Source organism: Belonocnema kinseyi, chromosome 9 (assembly GCF_010883055.1).
Source record: "Belonocnema kinseyi isolate 2016_QV_RU_SX_M_011 chromosome 9, B_treatae_v1, whole genome shotgun sequence".
NCBI lineage: Eukaryota > Metazoa > Arthropoda > Insecta > Hymenoptera > Cynipidae > Belonocnema > Belonocnema kinseyi.
The window spans coordinates 19,797,173-19,804,872 of NC_046665.1; the positions used below are offsets into that span (position 1 = coordinate 19,797,173).

General features: G+C 30.6%; 1 protein-coding gene across 11 annotated transcripts in view; it reads right to left on the reverse strand.

Annotated features, from left to right (window-relative positions):
- The window catches only part of LOC117179443, a 267,984-nt gene extending 266,444 nt beyond the window's left edge, over positions 1 to 1,540 (reverse strand). For 3 of the 11 annotated variants that reach the window (XM_033371260.1, XM_033371251.1, XM_033371261.1), the window contains exon 1: positions 943 to 1,517. The gene's annotated coding sequence lies outside the window, so the exon portion shown is untranslated. Of the gene's footprint in view, positions 1 to 942 lie in introns of all 11 variants that reach the window. The other 8 variants (XM_033371257.1, XM_033371255.1, XM_033371259.1 and 5 more) reach the window with 8 other exon arrangements.
- Between the last annotated feature and the right edge of the window lie 6,160 nt (positions 1,541 to 7,700).

The window sequence follows — 7,700 nt, forward strand, 5'->3', positions numbered from 1 at the left end:
ATAATTCCCCACTACGACGCCCCGTACCGCATCTACGTTTATAATATCTTTGATTTGGTCCATTGTTTTCCCCGATCAGCTTTCAATGAAATGAAGTTAGCTGATGGTCGAAGTGAAAATACCTAATAGAACTAACTTTATGTATATTTTGAACAGCCCTGAATGTCATATTAACATAATTAATTATAAGTATTTAATCATGTATTAACACGACGCCATTAAATAACCTGACTTAAATCGGACATGTGCGCGCAAGCATATTGCTAAGCTTTCAAAAAATGTTTGCTCAGACACTGCACGATTTATAGAACAGGTGAGAAATTCCGGTTTCTTCTCATGAAGGCAAAGTTACTTTTTTTAAATCGAAAAAAGCTCAAGTAGCAAATTATCAGTTAGTTCATAATTCAGTGTAAAAAAATGTTCTTTAGGATTTTTAATTCACGAATCTCAAACAATCAAAAGGTAACCAGTAATGCAGAAAATCTAACGGTTAGCACAAATATTTTCTTTACTAGACACTTCGAATTATGGTTATCAATTAAATTTTTCTTGTCTTGTGTAGTTTTATCGATCAAGGTTACTATTGTAATAAAAGCAAGTTCCAAATCATCTTTTAGAAATGTGTCCGTTTTCTTCTAAGAAATATTTGAATTTCATAGTCTGGAACTTTGATTTCCTCTTTTTTTTCTATCACCAAAAAAAGCATTCAATGATTACTACAATTTTACAAGCAAAACTCGAGTAAAATCCTTTGCGCGTACAAAATTTCATGGTAATTTCGAGAACCAGTGATTGAACGGCAGTTCGAAACATTATCGAGAGTCCAGGAATATGTATGGAGTATGTAATCTAATGGAAGAGATGCGTCGTGCTGAAGGCCACGGAAAATATTTAGGCGTAGCACTAACTGCAATTCCAAACTATCGAAAAAAAGTCACTTACCAAAACTTCTTAAGAAAGCAAACTGAGTTTCGATGACAAAAGCATTGCTAGGATCGGGCGTTACTCTGCAAACCACTTTCGATTCACGCTATAATGCCCGGTCTCTCTGACATTATGTTTGCACTTGATGAGCGAGTCCCCAGGTACAATTTCGGCTGCATAAGGGAGATGGAAGACAGGGAAGTGAAGTCGATCAGTCTATATTCAAACGCGAGGCCTAGAAAGACATCGCTCACGAAGCGTTGATCATTCTTTAATTGCTTGATCGTCTCGTCCACTTCGTTTAATTAATAACTGATGATGGTAAAATAATCACAGGTAATTTCTCTTACGTGAACGTGTTATCTGTTTGTGTTAGATGTACCGCTCGAGGACCATCCAGGATCGCACACACAAATCCGAGAACTGCGAGTCAAGATCTTGCAAAATAAAAACAGAAGATTCTATTATATTTTTTTGTTCTGAACTGCCACAGCGAGTTAGCGGGATTAGCATTTATAAAAATTATATCATTTTATTACAAACGTCGAATAAGTAATCCTGAACGCGCACCGTAGACGACGACGGAATTTTGGCTTTGCTCATGAAGGATGAAGCAGTGTCCCCAATCTTGGGAACTTTTTAAATTGCGCTTGCGTCGCGCCGACCAGACACCGACAACCCGATTGGTCACTCTTTGCGCGCTGAGTTTAAATCATATAAATATTCAGATTTAATATTTATAATAAATATTTCAATTATAATGAAAAGAGTTTATGAATTCTGAGTTCAGAGAAGTAAATCATTTCCAATGAATAATCTCGTCTCTGTTGAGTCTTAAAATTAAAATTTTGTTTATTGCCGACATTGTCACTTAAAATAAAATTACTAAAATTACCAAAAATGAATTCAGAAGAATTAATTACTGCACTGATAAATATTATATCATACATTTTTTAACAACTTGAAGAAGATCTGGATTACAAGACAGTGACACAATATTCGCTAAATATATCGAATTATTTTTTGATCGATTACTCCAAAATTCTAATTTAGGATTAAGAAATTACTTCTGATGCGGTTTCCAATCATTATTACTCATAAATATGAAATCTGAATATTTATATGATTCAAACTCAGCGCGCAAACAGTGACCAATCGAGTTGTCGGCGCCTGGTCCGACGACGCAAGCGCAGTTAAAAAAGTTTCCAAGATTGGGGACACTGGGATAAAGCCAGTTCTCGTAACGAGTGCCCCTAACTCTTCTATGCTTGCGTCGCGCTCGGTCTCTGATTCGTTGCTGTTCGCGCGCAATTTGAAATGCTAAAAAATAACATTTTTATTGTTTGTTTTTTTATGAATAATGTTATTTTAACTAATATAAATGTTTATTAGAACGATATTAATGAATCTCGATATAAATAAAAATTTATTAAGTGCATACTGTATAAATAAAAAATATACTTTGGTACTCACATGTATTTTTCTTGCATATTTTTCATTATTCGAAAATTTTGTTATTAAAATTTATAAAAATGTTGAAATGCATAGACAGTATTGTTTTTCAATAGAAAATATTATGTCATTTCTTTTTCCTAAGTGGATTGACTCAAGAGAATTATTGCAGGCAAAAAAGGATTTGGATGCCTAAAATTTGGAGAAAAAGAGGACTATTTCACGGAATACCCAGGTAAGTAATAATCTATTTCATAAGTATATCATTAAAATTGATAGATTTGCTTGATGCAGGTAGCGACGGTGATACAGGTGATATCGGTAACATTACTTAGCATTCAAGTCAAGAAAGTTTAAAAGGATTCCGTAGGATTTCATGGGAGTGCAATCATTTCAAAGGATTTTTTGAAATTTGTAAGGTTTCCAAGAGATTTGAGAATTTTAGATTTCAATTTTGATGTATTTGAAGAGATTTTCACGGATTTCAAAGTAATTTTAATGTATTTTAGGGGTTTTAAGAGATTTCGAAGGATTTTATGGGATATCAATTATTTTAAAATAACATTATATTGCTCTGAAATATGAGTATTCATACTATGCTGAGCTGATTATTTTTATAATACTATTTTTCTTATCTTAGAGAAAATTAGTATACATATAAAATATAATATTAATATTTTATGAGTAGTTTAATATATTACTTAAAAAGAAGGTAAGTTACACGTTTTTAAACTAAATTTAATTTCTCTCTCAAAATCGAATTTCATTTTTTTAATACTTCATTTAAAAATTTTTTACTTCTTATCTGTAAATAAATTTTAATTCCAAAATAATTGTTTGATTTGAAATTTCACTTCATCCAAATATGAATGAAAATATTCTGCACAATATTTATAACATAACTGGAACAAAATTTTAACATTTCTCTGCAATAAAATCAATTTTAATATTTTAATAAACCTAAAATAACAAAACTTTCGAATAATGAAAAATATGTAAGAAAAATAAACGTGAGTACCAAAGGATATTTTTTATTTACACAGTATGCACTTAATAAATTTTTTTATCAAGATTCATTAATATCGTTCGAATAAGCATTTATATGAGTTAAAATGACATTATTCATAAAAAAAAAAACAATAAAAATGTTATTTTTTAGCATTTCAGATTGCGTGCGGACAGCAACGAATCAGAAACCGAGCGCGACGCATGCGTAGAAGAGGTCGGGCACTCGTTACGAGCACTGGATGAACCCCAATGAACATACAAAGCAGCTCCATGGGCACGGCGCTCAATGTATTTCATAGGGATCACTAAATTCCGGATCAGCGCTCCCTCGTGGATTCCCCGGAAACTAAGGGTGGCGTCCCGTGTTCATGTCCCAGTTTTGAATGAAGTCTGTATTTGGAGTGAAAATTGGTTACTTTCAAACATTTTTGTTTGAAACGATACATTTACTTCCCTTTTTATGATCTTTAAGGTTATAAGTTGTTCATTTCTCAAGTATATGAATGTATTACTGAAAGACAGTAAGGAAAATGTACTCATTGATAAAAAATACCTTTAACGTACTATCCTATATCATACGATAAAAATTTCATCAAAGAATACGTATATAATTATTTTAAATCTTCGAACACTTTGACATTGGAAAATACTTCAGATTTTGTATTTGTTTTACATTTTCAAATCAACTATCCTTTCGTTTTAGGCATTGCCATTGCGTAAAATTTGTTTTCCATTGTCCCATGCATGCGTTTTAACGCTGCTGACATCAAGAACGCAATTAAGGAACAAATAGGAAGACGTATCTTCCATTAGATCTGCCTAAAGACTCTCCCACAATGGTCATAAAAGTACGCAGCTGACGCCCTCTGCGGTGAAACGCAAGCATGAGACATGCAAAACAAATTTTACGCACTGATAATGCGTAAAACGGAATGATAGCTGATTTGAAAATGTAAAACAAATCATCATCAACAAATATGTCTTTTTGTACAATATTTTTATAAATGAATGTCGCTTTGAGTCATAAGGGAGTCGCTATGCAAAACTTTTTTTTTAAATCTTTCAGATTAAAATGTCTAGCAGACATTTTCATTTTAATACATTTTTTGTGCCCAGGCGTGTAAAATGACTGTTTCTGTCAAATATCGCGGGCTTAGGTGACACTCGAAACAAACATAAACAAAACACGCAATGAACACGCGGAACGACGAACAGTGGAAAAAAACTACTTTTAGTTTAAAATAACGCACAGCCCACAAATACTGACCGATTTAAACAAACAAATTTTGAAAACGAAGCTGATAAGACTTCTAAGAGAGTTGTAAAACCTGATTTTTGAATTATGGTTTCAATTTTTATTATAAATAAAACAAATATGACGAAAAAAATGGTCATTTTTTCTATTTGACGTTCCTGGTGCTCGTTAATGACAGAAAAATTGTTAAAATGGCCTAAGTTGCATTGAGCAACGTTAGATGAAGATGTTCCAATATTATACAATAAACAAAAAAAAATTGTAAACAAATTATCTGTTAGAAAAATGTTTTCTACGATTTTCCATAATTATACGTTTTTTAAAAGTTATATTCCAAGAAATTTGACTGGAAACACTATATAAAAAAAACTTTGTTAAGATTATAGTTGCTTATATTATAAACAAATTTAATAAACAAATGCAGTAATGAGGCATTTTTCGACTGAAAAATTCGTTTTGTTGGATGTCAATTTTTTTAAATTTGAAACTTAATGATAATTTTAGCATAATTCATAATTTGTTGAACAATCTTATGTTTGTTCTAAAACAAATTCAATAAACAAATGCATTATTGGAGCATTTTTCGGCACAAAATTTCGGTTTTTTTTTAATGCCAGTCTTTTTAGTTGAGAACTTCATGACGATTTCAGTAAGATTCATAATAAGTTGATAAATTTTAAGATTTATTTTAACAAATTTAATGAAAAAATGCATTAGCCAGGCATTTTTCTACAGAAAGATCAATTTTTGTCTGTACAAACTGTTTAATTAGAAAGTTTATGATAACTTCAGCAAAATTCATAATTTTTAAATTTATTTTATGATTTTTCAAACAAATTAAAGAAACAAATGCGTTAATCAGGCATTTGTCGACAGAAAAATGCGTTTTTTTCAATGTCAACTTTTTAAATTAGAAACTTAATGATAACTTTAGCAAAATTCATAATTTTTAGATTTTTTTAAACAAATTTAATAAACACATACATTATTGGGGCATCTGTCGATGGCAAATTTCTTTTTTTTCCATGTCGGACTTTTTATTAGTATCTTCTTAATAAATTCAGCAACATTCATGATGAGTTGATAAATTGTATGATTTTTTAAAACAAATTCAACAAATTATAGAATCTATCAACTAAGTATGATTGGTAGAAATTTTTTTGTTACGTTTACAATTGAAAAGACTGACATAGAAAAAAAAGTAATTTTTCTATCGATAGATGCCCGAATAATGCATTTTTGAATTAGATTTGTTTTTAAAAATATATATAACTTATCAACCAATTATTAATTTTACTGGAATCATCATGAAGTTCCCAATTAAAAAGACTGACATCGAAAAAAACGAATTTTTCCGTCCACAGATGCCCGAATAATGCATTTTTTTGTTAATTTTGTTTTAAAAAATCATATAATTAATTTAAAAATTATGAATTTTGCTGAAGTTATCATGAACTTCCTGAATAAAAAATTTTATATGAGACTGAAAAGACTGGCATTAAAAAATCCGAATTTTTCTGCCGATAAATACCTGAATAATGCACTTGTTTCAAAAATCATAACATTAATCAAAAAATTATGAATTTTGCTAAAATTATTATAAAGTTCCTGATTTTAAAAAATTGACATAGAAAAAAACGAATTTTTCTATCGAAAAATGCCTGATTACTGCATTTGTTCATTAAATTTGTTTATAATATAACAATTATACTCTTAAGAGAAATTTTTTAAATATAATATTGTTTCGATTCAAATTTCTTGTCATATAACATGAAAAAACGTATAATTACGGCAAACCGTAGAAAACATTTGGACAAAAATCATTTGTTCACAACAATTTATTTTTTTTTAATTGTGATTGAGGAAAATTATACGTATTCTTTGATGAAATTTTTATTGTATGATATAGGATAGAACGGAAAAGGTATTTTTATCAATGCATACATTTTCCTTACTGTCTTTCAGAAATACATTCATATACTTAAGGAATGAACAACTTATAACCTTAAAGATCATAGAAAGGGGAAAAAATGCATCGTTTAAAACAAAAAGTATGGAAACTAACCGATTTTTCACTCCAAATACATACTTCATTCAAAACATACAAGCGGATGATCGTACAGCTATTTGAACTGCTCATTTCCTCTTTGGAACCTTCCCCCATCGTGACGAGCCGAAAGAGACCGGTCGTACGTTCGCATACGTATTACCTTAATTAAGAAAGAAAAAATTTCCCTTTTGTTTGTAATTATTGATTCATGCTAATTATTAGAGATGGGACGAGCAGTCGCATACCTACTGCTTCCTGCCCTCCGGCCTCCTGCACACTCAGGCGATGCAGTACCTTCTACTGTACTGTAGGCCTACTGTAGGTCTACTGAATGCAGGCCTTCCTACTGCTTCCTCCAGCCATAACAATGGAAACATTTTTCTTCTGATTCCCTTTGGATCAAGTCGCTCTGGAAAATATCAATATCAGGATTGGGACGGGAATCGTAGGTTTTATTTAAATTAATTTCATAAAATTTTTGTAATATTTATCTTTATTTAACTTCGCTTTATATATGTTGTGCTTGTATTTTATTCTATAATAGATAGATGCCTAAATCCGCAAGAATTACAATTAAAATGTAATATTTATAAAAAATGTATTCAAGGAAAATAATTTTTTTTTTTTAATTTGATGTGGAAACTATTACTTTAATTTCTTCTTTTGTATTGAAATGAAATTTGATTTTATTCAAAGAATGCGTTTCATTAATGTAAATTTAGCTATATAATTACTTTTTTGCGTAGAGTAGGAAAGTTTTGTTGTACCAACAACATTTTGTAAATTAACTAATGGCTACGGCTATCGGCTACGTGTCCAGCTTTTTAGGATAAATCACACTTACGTATGGTTCAAAACTTTCCGAACGTGGCGTGCCAACCGCACTTTAAAAAAATATGGCCGCCTCCCTTGTTTTGTTTTGACAGGTCGCTTAAACAAATAAATAATTGATAATCAGACAGGATTTTTGAAATGTTTGTGGAATAAAAAATTATTCGCCATGGAAGAGGT